Source organism: Chinchilla lanigera, unplaced genomic scaffold (genome assembly GCF_000276665.1).
Source record: "Chinchilla lanigera isolate Chin_1 unplaced genomic scaffold, ChiLan1.0 scaffold00013, whole genome shotgun sequence".
Lineage (NCBI taxonomy): Eukaryota > Metazoa > Chordata > Mammalia > Rodentia > Chinchillidae > Chinchilla > Chinchilla lanigera.
The window spans coordinates 7,549,917-7,563,294 of record NW_004955414.1 but is presented as its reverse complement, the minus strand read 5'-3'; the positions used below and the strand labels follow the sequence as shown (position 1 = coordinate 7,563,294).

Sequence of the window (13,378 nt, the reverse complement as noted above, 5' to 3'; positions counted from 1 at the left end):
ATGATTAAGTGGTGTCACCTCTGGAAAGACTTGAGTTAGAACAAATTATAGAATATCTAATGCTTCCAATGCAGAAAAGATGTTAGACTGAATTTTCATTTAGAAAAAAAAAAGAGAGAATTAAATAAATCATCTGTTGTTAATTAATAGAGAAGTGAAGAAGATGCTTTAACTGAAATACTTTGTACAAAATGCAATAAAAGACCTGAACTAAGAACAAAATAATTAAAATATTTACAACAGGTAAGGGCATGGATCATTATCATTTTAATTTCTGTCTCCCTCATAAAGGCTGAGGTCCTTGATGGTGTGATTCATATTCTAATCACTTTTTAACCTGAGACCTCGAACAAGATCTATAATATATATATATAACATTAGTGAATATTATGTGTTCACAAAGTGCTCATAGAATTAGTGAGTGAAGAAATGAAAGAATGCTTGACTGAATGAATGAATGAACATGGTCCCAGCCTCTAAAGATTTTAAAATCTTTTCTCAGAGGGTAAAATGGACTAACATATAAACAACATATTATTGTATAAAATACTCGTCTCCAAAGATTATGCACAAAGGCTATGGCTCAGTGTGAAAAGATGCAGTGTTTCTTAGAGGAAGTGGTTAAAATAATCCATGTTCAATGTGGGCAAATCTTTTGCTATTGAGAATGTGTGAGAATGATGCTAGGTAGGTCAGCAAATCTTAATTAACCCACTGAAGTAGTAATCTCTTAGATTACTATATAGATATGTGTCATTTTAAAAAGAAAGGTTTTAAATTAGAAAGAAATAATGCCATGAACTCTTTAATACAATACAATAATAAAATAAAATATTAGATTATCCAAGGTTAACTGCAGAAGGATAAGATCAAAAGTGTGAGACTAAAGAAATTCCTGAAACTAGACTAGTTTTCATACAGCTAAAATATATAGTTCTACCAGGCATAGAAGTGCACACCTGTAATCACAGCACTCAGGCAGAAGGACAGCCACAAGTTCAAGCCTAGGCTACAGAGTTCAAGACCAGCCTGAATCACAGAGTGAGACTCTGTATCAAAAGCAAAAAATAATTTTTTTTAAAAAAAGAAAATTTTTAAAAAGTATATAGTCCTGCATGTCTAAGCTTCTGACCATCAAGACGATGATGGTCCACTAATGGAGACAGATTGGAAGCACAGAAGAACAATGAAACTATTTCTGTGCTGTAATCCCTGGCTACCCATACCTAGCCTGAGTCAGGCAACTGTGCAGAGCTTTAATCCACACACAATAGGTCAGTAAATCCCTGTTCATGGAGATTAAATTTCCAGATTCCACTGGGCCATGAAAAAAATCACATGCTGAAGAAAAGTTCTTATGTTTTAAACTCATATTGTCACCTTTTCCTAGTGGCTAACTTGGTTTTTGTTGTTGTTGTTGTTTTAGTTTTTAAAAATCATTCCCTACCATTAATATTAGAATAATATTCAAATATGTTTTCTGTTAAGGTTTTTAGATATTTTCTTCTAATAGTTAAATCCTTCATTTATCTGAAATTGATTTTGCACTTGATGGAAGGTGAGCATCTAACTTGATTTTTCTTTATGTTTAATCAATGGATTGATTAGTTTTCTCTTTTCTCCATTTCTCTATGAGACCATAACTTTTATATATCAAATTTTCACATACATGTCTCATTATAAGTTATCTTTCATATGTGGGCAACTTGTAAATGCCAGGGTAAGCAACATACTGTCTTAATTACTATACCTTTAAAACAACTCGATGCAAGCTCATAAGTCAACCCTCTTCACAATTCTTTATAAGTATCTATACTCTAAGCATCTTCACATCTATACTATCATACAATTTTTAAATAAGTTTCAAAGAAAATCCTGTTGAGATTTTTATAACTGTCATTGTACATATAGATCAACTGTGAAAGACATTAAGATTTTATGTTAAATATTCATATTCATGAATATCATATTTATTTTTAATTTTATTAAAGTTTCTTATAAAACTTTTAATTTTGGATAATTTCTGATAGCTTTTTACTGGATACTTGATTTTGCAATGTTATAATAAATATTCCCTTCTAACATTTTTCTAATTATTTATTATTAATATTTATATAATAAATTGATTTTCCTTTAATGATTTTATATCCAGCCACCTGGATGCAAAGTTCTGTTATTTCTATTAGTTTTTTATAGATTTTTAGGGGGCTAAGAGTAGATAGTCATATCATCTATGAAGAATACTGATGTGATTTCCTTTTTCCAAGTCTTAAGCCTTTCATTTCTTTTTCTCATTTTATAATATTACCTAGAACCTCCTGTATGTTATTAACCAGAATTGATGGTAGTGGTCATTCTTGTCTCATTTCTCAATTCTAATTTTAGGAAAAAATGTTTCTAACATTTTTTTCATCTATGTTAGTGTGTGTATGTGTGTGTGTATATGTGTGTGTGTGTGTGTGTGTGTGTGTGTGTAAAACAGACCATCAAATTAAGGACATTTTTACAGATGACTTGACTGGACATAAAATTCTAAATTCTGTGCTAATTGAGAATCAGAGTCAAATCAGACTCACAGGACTCTAAGGTATTATCCAATATCAAGCTTCATCAATAATTTCAAATGTGGAAGCAATCAAGAGGCACAAGTGACTCAGAGATCTGGGACATCCAGCATGGCTCTATAAATTCATTCTTCTCACACTGATAGGCAGTCTGGCCAGATTAATAGATGGGATCTCTTAACTATTGTGCCTGAGTTATCTTTTACATGCTTAGGTTGCAAAACATCTGTTTTATACAACAGATAGTTGTACATCTTACTTGATATTTCCTGTAGAGTCATGTCTCATAAATCCAAGCAATTTAGGTTAGTTTACCACATGCAATCCTAGCCCAGAGGCATCACAGAAAGAGATTTCTACACATAAAGATTCCTCTCATGTTAAGTATCAGTTATGTCTACTATCAGAAGGTCGGTTATCAACATTTCTATATGTGTACAAGGCTACACTACCTGCTTTGTCCCAAAGAGAATGCCATCTACCTGTACACCCACCTCCCCAGCCTTGTAAGAGGAATAGAAATGGATGGCAGGCAAATGCCTTAACTTCTTTATCCTCTGCTCATAGTCTTTTTCCTTCAAAACTACAAAACGTTAAACCATCATCTTCCAACATCCAATGCTGTTGACAAGTCTGATACTAATCTATTTCTTGTTCCTATAGATGTGATTTACTTTTGGTCTTTGGAACTTTTGATATACCTTTTTTTGTTCTTTTGAGACAGGGTCTCACTTTGTAGCCCAGGCTGCCCTTAACTCACTATAAACCCAGGCTGGCCTTGAACTTGCAAGGCTGGGCTTGAACTTGATTCTCCTGCCTCAGCCTCCAGAGTGTTGGGATTACAGGCATGCACACCACACCTGGCCTGATACACTTTTTATATTTTTAACTAAATACATGGTCTTTTATTTATTTTCTTCAGACTCAGTGGTTTTGTGATTTAATTATATAAAGACAAGTGGTCAATATTCAACATAAAACTATTTAAACCAGGTGTCATGAGGCACAGTTGTGATCTCAGCTCATAGCAAGGTGAAGCAATAGGATAACAAGCATGAGCTCAAACCAGTCAATTTAAAGGCTTAGTGAAACTCAGTCTAAAATAAAAAAAAAAAACTTAAAAGGACTGGGGATATAGTTCATTGTGAAGGCCCTATATTAAACTCTTAGTATGGGAAAAACTATTTAATGAAGCTATATTAATGTCCACCAATAAAAGAATGGATAAAGAAAATGCATTTAAACACAGTAGAGCACTGCTCTGTCACAAAGAAAGATAAACTTGAGTCATTTGTAGGAAAATGGATGCACCCTGAAACCATAATGTTAAGTGCAATGAATCAGACACACAAGCTTCCATATCACATGATTTCTCTTATATAAGAAAACCAAAGTACAAATAAAGAGCAAAATAAAAGATAGATAATAGGAAGTACGAAGACAGATTTTTCTCAAAGGGGAAGAGATGGAGACAGAGGAGTGGAGGGAAAAGGGAATGAAAAAAATAATTAAGATATATTATGGGGTCCAGAAGCACCGCTCCCTGGTGGAGGTGGTTGTGGGGTTCTCAACCTTTTTTCCAGCTGAGATCCCAAATCCATCTGAAGCTGGGGTGGCAGCACTCAAGGTTCTTATTGCTGTGAAGGTGGTTGGAGCAGGTGGTGTTGGGAAAAGTGCACTGACAATTCAGCTAATCCAGAACCACTTTGTCAATGAATCTGATCCCACTGTAGAGGTGCAGTGACCACATTTTTTCCTGCAGATTGGATTTGGGGCTTTTTCCTAGGGTGACATGAAATACTTTCTGTTTGTGGTTATAAACAGTCTGAGAGATAAACCAGATGCACAGGAAGGGACCTGAATGGATTCTTACTGAAAACAGGTGGTTACAGGAGATGAAACTTGTCTTTTGGACGTTTGGATACAGCTGGACAAGAGGAATATAGTGCCATGAGAGACCAATACATGAGGACAGGCAAAGGAAGCTTCCTCTATGTGTTTGCCATCAATAATAGCAAATCATTTGCAGATATGAACCTCTACAGAAGGCAGATTAAACGAGTAAAAGACTCAGATGATATAACTATGGTGCTGGTAGGGAGCAAGTGTAATTTGCCAGCACTTATGTCAACAAGGACTTTTGACACAAAACAAGCCCATGAACTGGCCAAGAGTTACAGGACTCCATTCATCGAAACCTCAGCCAAGACCAAACAGGGTGTTGAAGATGCATTTTACACACTTGTAAGAGAAATATGAAAAAACTCAACTGCAGTGATGATGGGACTCAAGGTGGTATGGGGTTTCCAGTGGTGATGGAACAAGATACGTGCAAAGTTCTATTACCAGAAAAGAGCCAAGCCAGGTGTGGCAGCATATGCCTGCAATCCTAGCACTTGGGAGGCTGAGGCAGGAGGATCATTGTGAGTTTGAGACCAGCCTGGGCTACAAAGTGAGCTCAAGGCCAGCCTGAACTGCATAGTGAGACCCTGTCTCGAAAAAAAAAAAAAAAAAAAGAGTCAATTCCAAGCTTCACTGGTACGCTGGTCCTGACTTCCCTGAAGGAGATGTATTCCTGTTGCTCTCTTCATCTCAGAGAAGCTCCTGCTGTTTCCCCACCTCTCAGTGTATAAGCACAGCCTCTACTTCAAAACTTCTCAGAATAACTACCTCCTCACTTGGTTGTCTGACCAGAGAAATGCACTTCTTGCTAACTCCCCAGTAGTTTTCTGCCATGGGCTCTCCCAGCAAAAACAAACACCTCTGCCACCCAGGTTCTTCATCCAAAGGCAACTCATGCTCTGAAATAGAACCAAACTGTAGACTGAAGTTCTGTTAAAACATGTCTCAGGTTCTAAAGTAGTAACTACTGGTGATTTTTCTTTTTCTTTTTGAACTTGGGGCCTACATTAGATTTTGGAGAAATGTCATAAAGTACTGTCTTGCCAAAAAAAAAGATATATTATGTACATTTATCAATTCCTCACAAGGAATGCAAACATTATGTACTATAAACATGTACTAGTAAAGAAAATGATCTGAAAAACTATATTAATAAACTATAAAGAAGATAATGAGATAAGTATGTACATTTTGAGACCTGAACATGAGGCGAGATCCCTGAAAAGAGAATTCTCTATATGATCTCATTCATCTGCAAGGACACAGAAGAATCCTTGCTGACGTACACACTTTCATCTACTTGTCCAGCAGTCAGGCCTCCATTCCTTGATGGGTTTTATTCTGCTGTGAATGTGCCTAACCAGTTATCTGCTTCTTAGGCCAGACAGTTACCTTCTGCATGCACCAGCCATTATAGGAATACTGGGCTATGAAGGTGATTGATTCACCTCATTCCTCAGACAAAGTTTCCTGGTGGCCCTATTCCATCATCATATCTAGAATCAGATCATTTTCCATAGTCTTTTCCTTTTATTTTACATCTTGCTGAAGCAGAGTTTTGAAAAGTGAAACTGCAAACTCAGTTATCCCCCAGAGGAAATCTGTTATCAAAGACAGTCTCCATGGGCCTGACTCTGACTGACCAACACTTGCTCATCTGTAACATAAGCCATCTTGCTCTCTACTTGTTTCCCACTTTGTAATGACTTGTGTCTTACATTTAAAATAAAAAGCAAAGGGCCAGGGATGTAGCTCAGTGACACAAGCACCTGCCTGGCAAGCATGAGGTCATGAGTTTGATTCCCACTACCAAAATAAAAGCGTGTGTCAGTGTGTCTTGGAGTGAGTATTTTTAGTCTCCTATTCTGCACTTCCTATTCCTACTTACGTTAGTCATCTTTCTTAATCCTTACATCTGTGGAATCTGCCTCCATTACTTTCTCAAAATCAGGTCAGTTTTTAATTTTCAGGAATTCCTATTAGAGAGATGCTGTTCTACACCCATATCTTTTGTGTGTATGCATTATATGTGTTATAAATATATTCGCTTTTCCTGCTTCCTCCTGGAAAAAAATCCTTTTCACTTTTAGTGATGTAGTCCATTTTTCAGACATGTTCATCTCACCAGTCATGTTAATTTAAATTATTTTATTTACAATATATTGGTACTTTTATGATTATTTCTTTTTCTCATAACTCTAATAACTTACCTTACTCTTGTTTCTGAGTGTTTATATTTATCTGAAATTCTTGTCCTGATTTACATGGTATCTGTAATTGGTATTTATTGCCTTTTTCCTTTTGAAGCGATTATAGTCCTAAATCTCATTATGATGTTATACTCCTACTGTGAGTATCTAAGCACTACCAAGACTAAACAAGTTCCACAGTACAAATGTGGGTGCCAGAAGTCTGAGGTATAGCTACCAATTCCCAAGGCAACCAATCATGTATTGGGTGTCCCAAGGCAATGGCAAAGAAAATCAAGAGTAAAAGTCGAACAATATCCATTTCTTAATTAACCTCTCACAGCCTCACTGGCAATGCCTAACTTGAGCTGCAAGCACCAACAGTTCAAATAGCCCTCTGTCTACCCATAGATTTTTTTTATAATTCTTTATTACATTTTGGGTTTTCAACTGGAGTTGACTTTGTATTTTACCTATGCTATGCTAACTTTGTATTTTATCTGGAATGGTATTTAAAACTGCAATTGTTTATGTACTTGTCTATGTTTTCCATTATAATTAAATATTGAGATCTTTAAGTTCAGAGATTCTATTTCATTCAATTTTATATCCCTAGATCTATATAGTATCTGGCATGTATTTAACATTCAGTAGATGATTCTGGGTTGGATGAATAAGTTAACTATTTAAAGTTGGAAATATTTCACCAAAAATTTCCTACTAGGATCACATGTTCCCACTGGTTTCTTCTTTCATGTAACTGTATCATTGATGAAGCAGCTGTCCAGCTCTCCATTTTCTATCAAAAGAGTTCAATGAAAGTTTGTCCAACAAGAGGCAAGTCTTATTCCAAAGTCAAACAGAAAAGAACCGGGGCTGGGGATTTAGCTCAGCGGCAAAAGCGCCTGCCTGGCAAGCACAAGGTCGTGAGTTCGGTTCTCGGTACCGGAGAAAAACCAAAAAAAACCCAAAACAAACAAACAAACAAAAAAAAAAACAGAAAAGAACCTTATGTCTAAATGGATAAAAAGCATAAATCAGACACACAAGCTTAAATGTCACACAATTTCTCTTATATGATAACCCCAAAATATAAATTAATCAAAGTGCAAAATAAAAGGTACATAATAGAAAACAGGGAGATAGGTCTTTTGCATATGGGAAAGGGACTCAGGGATACAGAGAGATGGAAGGGAGGGAAGGAAATAGGGACATAGAAAGAATTAAGGTGTGTTATGTGCATGTACCAACTCCCCACAAAGAATGTAGTCAGTATGTACTACAAGTACATACTAAGAAAAATGTTAAAAATGTTTGTAAAAAGGGGGAAAACTATATTAACAAAGTTAAATTATTCAATAATTTCATTTACTTCATTTTTGATATCCAGGGCCAATTACGCAAGGGAAAAATCAACTTGTGAAATGTTCTATACTTTCTAAATAAGGTCAAACCTAAGTATTGTGAATTACAGACTTTTCTAAGAGAAAAGACTAAAGTAGATGACAGAACCCCTGAAGAGATGAGAGGTTGTAACCCCAGCTCTGTCATAAACCACCTGCATAAACTTGAATAACTCAATAAGCATGTCTAAGTATTTTCTTCATGTATAAAATAAGAGAAATGAGAGGCAGAATGACATGGAAAGCAAACAAGCTGAATATCAGCTCCCCACTTTCTTATTATGGCATTTACACCAGTACTTTAACCATTTTATAACCTCAGTGTTTTTATCTTGAAAATAAAGGTATTATTGCCTTCACAAAACTGCTATGAAGTTAGTGAAATAATATACCTAAGGCAGATTATACAGTATCAGCTAGATACTGAATATTCCTAAAACATGAATATCCCCCCACACATTTTCTGAAGCATTTTGCAGCTTTATATTGTCAGAAGTCTAGATGATTTGCTGAAAAATCAGTCTACTCTAGACCAGTATGGATGCCTACCCAAAATTCCACATTGTAGACTTTCTTTTGAGAATGTCACCTTTCTTTAATGTAACCTTTTACTTATAAATTTTTTAGATGTAAGCAGATGTACTTCAATGCTCCATGGTGCTAAATATTTAGTCATCATCAACTAGTGGTGAAAGTTTATCCAAGGAAAGGAAAAGCAAAGTGATGTGCATATATCATTTATATTTTAAGCATCAGCAACTGATCCAGTGAAATATTCATCTACTAACACTAGGGAAGTGTTTATGCACTGGGGCAACAATATGGAACTCAACATCTGTGCTTAAAAAGAACTGTATGTGTCACTGCTTTTATCTGTAAAATAAATGGACAGCAATAGTGGAGTACTGTAATAAATTCATGATAAGAACCACAGGAATGAAGTGATAATCACAATCAGATAGCTATTGGTACCCTTGTCTCTGGCAGAAAAAATAAATATCTATTTATTGTACTAAAATGAAAACTGCTTAGATGCCACAGTAAGGAAACAGACAGTTTCAGTTAAATTATTATGTATGCCAATGATGAGAAATATATGTGTATGTGCCCAGAATCTCTGTTGAACTATTTATGTAAAAGAGCTATCAAATAAGTGATATACAGTAGTTCAACAGTTTCTGTAAATTAAACCCTTTATTATGTACTGGCCTTGCTTTAGAATATAATTAGTTGGAACTCTTGATATTGATCCAAATGTCCATCAGGAGATAATTTATTATATATCACTAGGGACCTTTAGTAAAATATCCAACCCATTCACCTCTGCAGTTTATCCTGAAAAGTGAGCAACATAACATGTAGATAGGCTTGGGGCTAAGAGTTATATGGCCTTATGCTTCAAAAATCTATTTCTGCTAATTCATTACAAAGGTAAATTAACAAATTCATCCATCATTCATTCATACATTCATTATTGTGGAAGTATTAAGGACAAGATTCAAAATTCCAGATGAAAATAGGCCATCAGGAAGAAAACTAAAGTGGCTTCAGACACTTCTTATTGTCCTTGAATAGTAATTTGGCTGGCTAAATCCAACTGTATTTTTAGAATCTCCACTTGGAAATCTAATATAAATTATAAGCTCACCTATGAAACCATGAGTGCCAACTTTTCCCACCTCCAGACTTGCGCTGCTTACAGGCTCCTCCACTTTAATTAATGTCCTCTTATTATTTCCATGGCTCATCATGAAAATCCTTGAAGATATTATTGACTTCTCATTTTATTTCATGAGCCAGAGCCAAGGTTTCATATTTTGGCTTTATCTTTGAAATACACTGAGAATCCTAACAGTTGTCACCACTTCCATTGCTCCCATCCTGGTCTGACCCACCATTGTTTCCAGCATGGATTATGCAGTGGACTCTGCCTTGGTCTCTGCTTTTATCATTGGCCTCTATGAACTATGAGGTGTGATCAAGACATACAGTGAATGCTAAAATTTTAAGAGTTTATTACAGTGAAAGATGCATTGCCATTAATCCCCCTCAAAACACTTCCCCTCTCTGTGATCATACTGTCCCCATGGTTGTGGTCATTTTATGAAGCAATTCAGGAAGTCCTCTGACACTGATGAGTAGAGTGACCCCATGAGTCAATTGCCTTCCAAACTCCCCAACAACAAATATATGAGATTTGGGGAGTACCTTTTAAATCTAACCATAGCACTATTTATCTATACATAAAAGATAAGGGAAAAACAAAGTTATTTTTAAACTTTTAGTTTGATAAAAGTACAGAGTAGTTACAACAAATAATTAAAGGAATTCTTGTAAACTTTTCCTGGAGATTTCCTCACATTATACTTCCTTTCTTTCTCTCCTGCGTTACCGCTCCCTCCCTCTCTAATCCTATCCCTTATCTCCCTCTCACACACAAACATACAAATAATCCAAATATCAAATAAAAAAACAAATACAGAAACTGTTGAGGATAATTAAGATTCATTCTCAGTCACTAAATTTATATCTTTAGGAGAATAGTTATTAATATTTGATAATAATTACATAACTGCATAATAGTTGAACGAGTATACTGTAGTTGAATGATTGTATTTAGTTATATAATTGTGTTTTTCCATGTATAGTTTTTTAACTCATTTACATGAGAAGTTGCAATTTTTAAAATTTTTGCACGAAATCCACATGTGTTACCTAGACACATTTAAGGGACAAGAATTTTTTTTTTTTTTTAGTTTGGGAAAGTTTATTAGGGTTCTTTCATTGAGGGTTCTTTCACTGGAACTTTTCTGCAAGACCAAATAAAATTATGATTTCTCCTTGGTAGATTACATTTTACATTGGTACAATTAGACACAATGGTAGCTACTATTTTATTCTAGGACAAAGAAAATCTATTTTACTCTCACAAATCCAGTTGAGCCTTCATTTTATTTCTAAAAGTTTTAAGTTATAGCCTACCAGTTATAAAAATGATGACCAGTTAGAATTCTAATATAAACATTATTTACATTAGTTTATAAAAATAGACTTGAATTTAGGAAAAGAATGTTGAACAACTAGCTAATTTTTACTTCCCTTCACTAAGCATAATGAATTCCTTGATTCTTCAAGGCTGACCCTGTTTCCTTGGTTAGCAATGTCAATGTAAGCCTTCTTTAAGGGAAAAAAACTTAAGGAATCATTTGACTTGTTTCCACTTAGGTAAGTGTACTGACAGAAAGAAATTCATCTTTATACACATTGATATCTTTAAAAAGTAATATACTAACCTTTCTGAAGGTTCTTGTTGCCACAATTATGCTACTATAGTACATTAATTTGCTCTCTGTGGGTGGTATTTTTGTAAGGAACAAGAATTTGAAGAGACAAATTTTTATTAGGTTCCATTGTTATAAGTCCTTCTGAAAATGAAACACTAGGCATAAAAGAAATACTAATGAGATCATGACTTTATATCCAATCTGAAGATAGAAATAATGGGAAATAACAATCATTACATATCCAATCAGCATTTTATAATAATTAGGCTTTTTGCATAATTTAAATGGCATTGCTATTTTTGCTGGAGAACCCACTAAAACAGCACTCCAGAACCACTCCTAAACACATGTAAGATGAATGGCATTCTCAATCTCATTTTTACCTGAGAATTACAGAAAGAGCAAAGCATATATTATATGCTGAATGTTCAAATCAAATAAAGATTTATCTGGCTTTCTTACATCTCCACTTCTAACAAGAAGATTTTGACTTTCATCACACATCACATATGTGTGCAAGTTTATTCCACATATCTTGGGTATAACGTAAGTGGAGTTTTTTTCTGTCCATACCATTGGGTGAATATTAGAAGAAAAAATAATGAAGGAATAGAAATGAAATATATATATAAATGTATATATATACATATTACTATGTTGTTATATAGAAATTACTGCTTTGTATCCATATACCTCCTCCTTAGCTTAAGATCAATGCAGTTAGCAGGGAGGAAATCAGGCACAGTTCATCATAGACCATATGAATATCCTTGAAGTCTTTATTCAGATATCCTTTTCTCAGGGAGTCCTTCCTGGTCATTCTATCCAAAATTGCAATTGCTAAGCCTATCACATCCTACAAGCCCTTCCTTAGGATTTGTCACTAAATATATGTTTCACTTATTCAGTTTTCTTATTGTTAGTAATTTTTAACACCCAACTATAGGTGATAGAGTGCTTTGTAAATTTCCCAGAAGAATGCACTATTTCCCTACTCATACCCTGAGGCCCCTCTTAGTACAAAGATAAGAAGTAGTCAAGAAAGGCTTTGCTTGACATACTAAGTATGAACATTAATATATAGACTAGCTCATCATCCTCCTAAATCAGAGGACTATATATTATAATAGATATTTATGTTGGTCCTTCTATTTCAATGTCTCAGCAACTCAAAACTGCATTTTCCAATCGTTGCTTTGGTCTTCTTCCAAATCTAATTGTCTTGACAACATTCATCATTTTCTGTGACTTGCCACCCTAAAGAAGCTTAGGACTTTATTTATTTCAGCTCTCTGATCTCAGATGCCAACCTTCAATACATTACTGTCAATGCATTTCCTTGTCATTGCTACCTAGAAATGTAGACCAGGTGCATAGTCATCATCTCTCATATCTGTGTAGCGATTTCCAAGGACTTTCACTCTCAGCATTTTACTGAGATGGCTAAAATGAGTGCTGCTATTTCACAACCATAGGAACACTGGCTTAGCATTTTTAGGTAATGCCGGTCCCTATTAGTGCACTTACAACCTCATTTAGTTCTGATGTCAGCATGTTCATATGTTTTTATGTAGCTGCCCTTAGTTCGGCAGTTGATACTATTACTATTTTAAAGTTGCCCAGTGCTTACATTCTTGATATCATTCAATGGCAAATTTTCTTTTCAGTACTAATGACTGAACCGAGGGCTTTCTCAGTGAGCTTTATATTGGTCCTTGATTGTTTTATACACACACACACACATACAATTTTTTTTTAATTTTGAGAGAGAGTCTTGCTAAATAACTAAGCTGTCCAAGCTGGGCTTGAACTTGTAATCCTCCTGCCCAGGGCTCCCAAAATGCTAGGATTACAGGCATGCACCACCATGCCAAGTTCACCTTGACAACGGGTGCTAAACTTTATAATTAAGTTCTCCTTGATGTCATAGGAATAGTATAAAATGATGATATCACTATACACTCTTGAATTTGATAATTAATTTATGCCTTGCTTTCCACATTTTTATCACTTCATGTCTTTCTCTATTTGCAGGT

The 13,378-nt window shown here is 34.9% G+C and overlaps 1 protein-coding gene and 1 pseudogene across 4 annotated transcripts in view; one reads left to right on the top strand and one right to left on the bottom strand.

Annotated features, from left to right (window-relative positions):
• The window catches only part of Dlg2 (discs, large homolog 2 (Drosophila)), a 1,924,417-nt gene that overhangs the window by 1,608,370 nt on the left and 302,669 nt on the right, over nt 1-13,378 (bottom strand). The window lies entirely within an intron of this gene.
• LOC102029173 lies at nt 1,552-8,722 on the top strand (annotated as a pseudogene).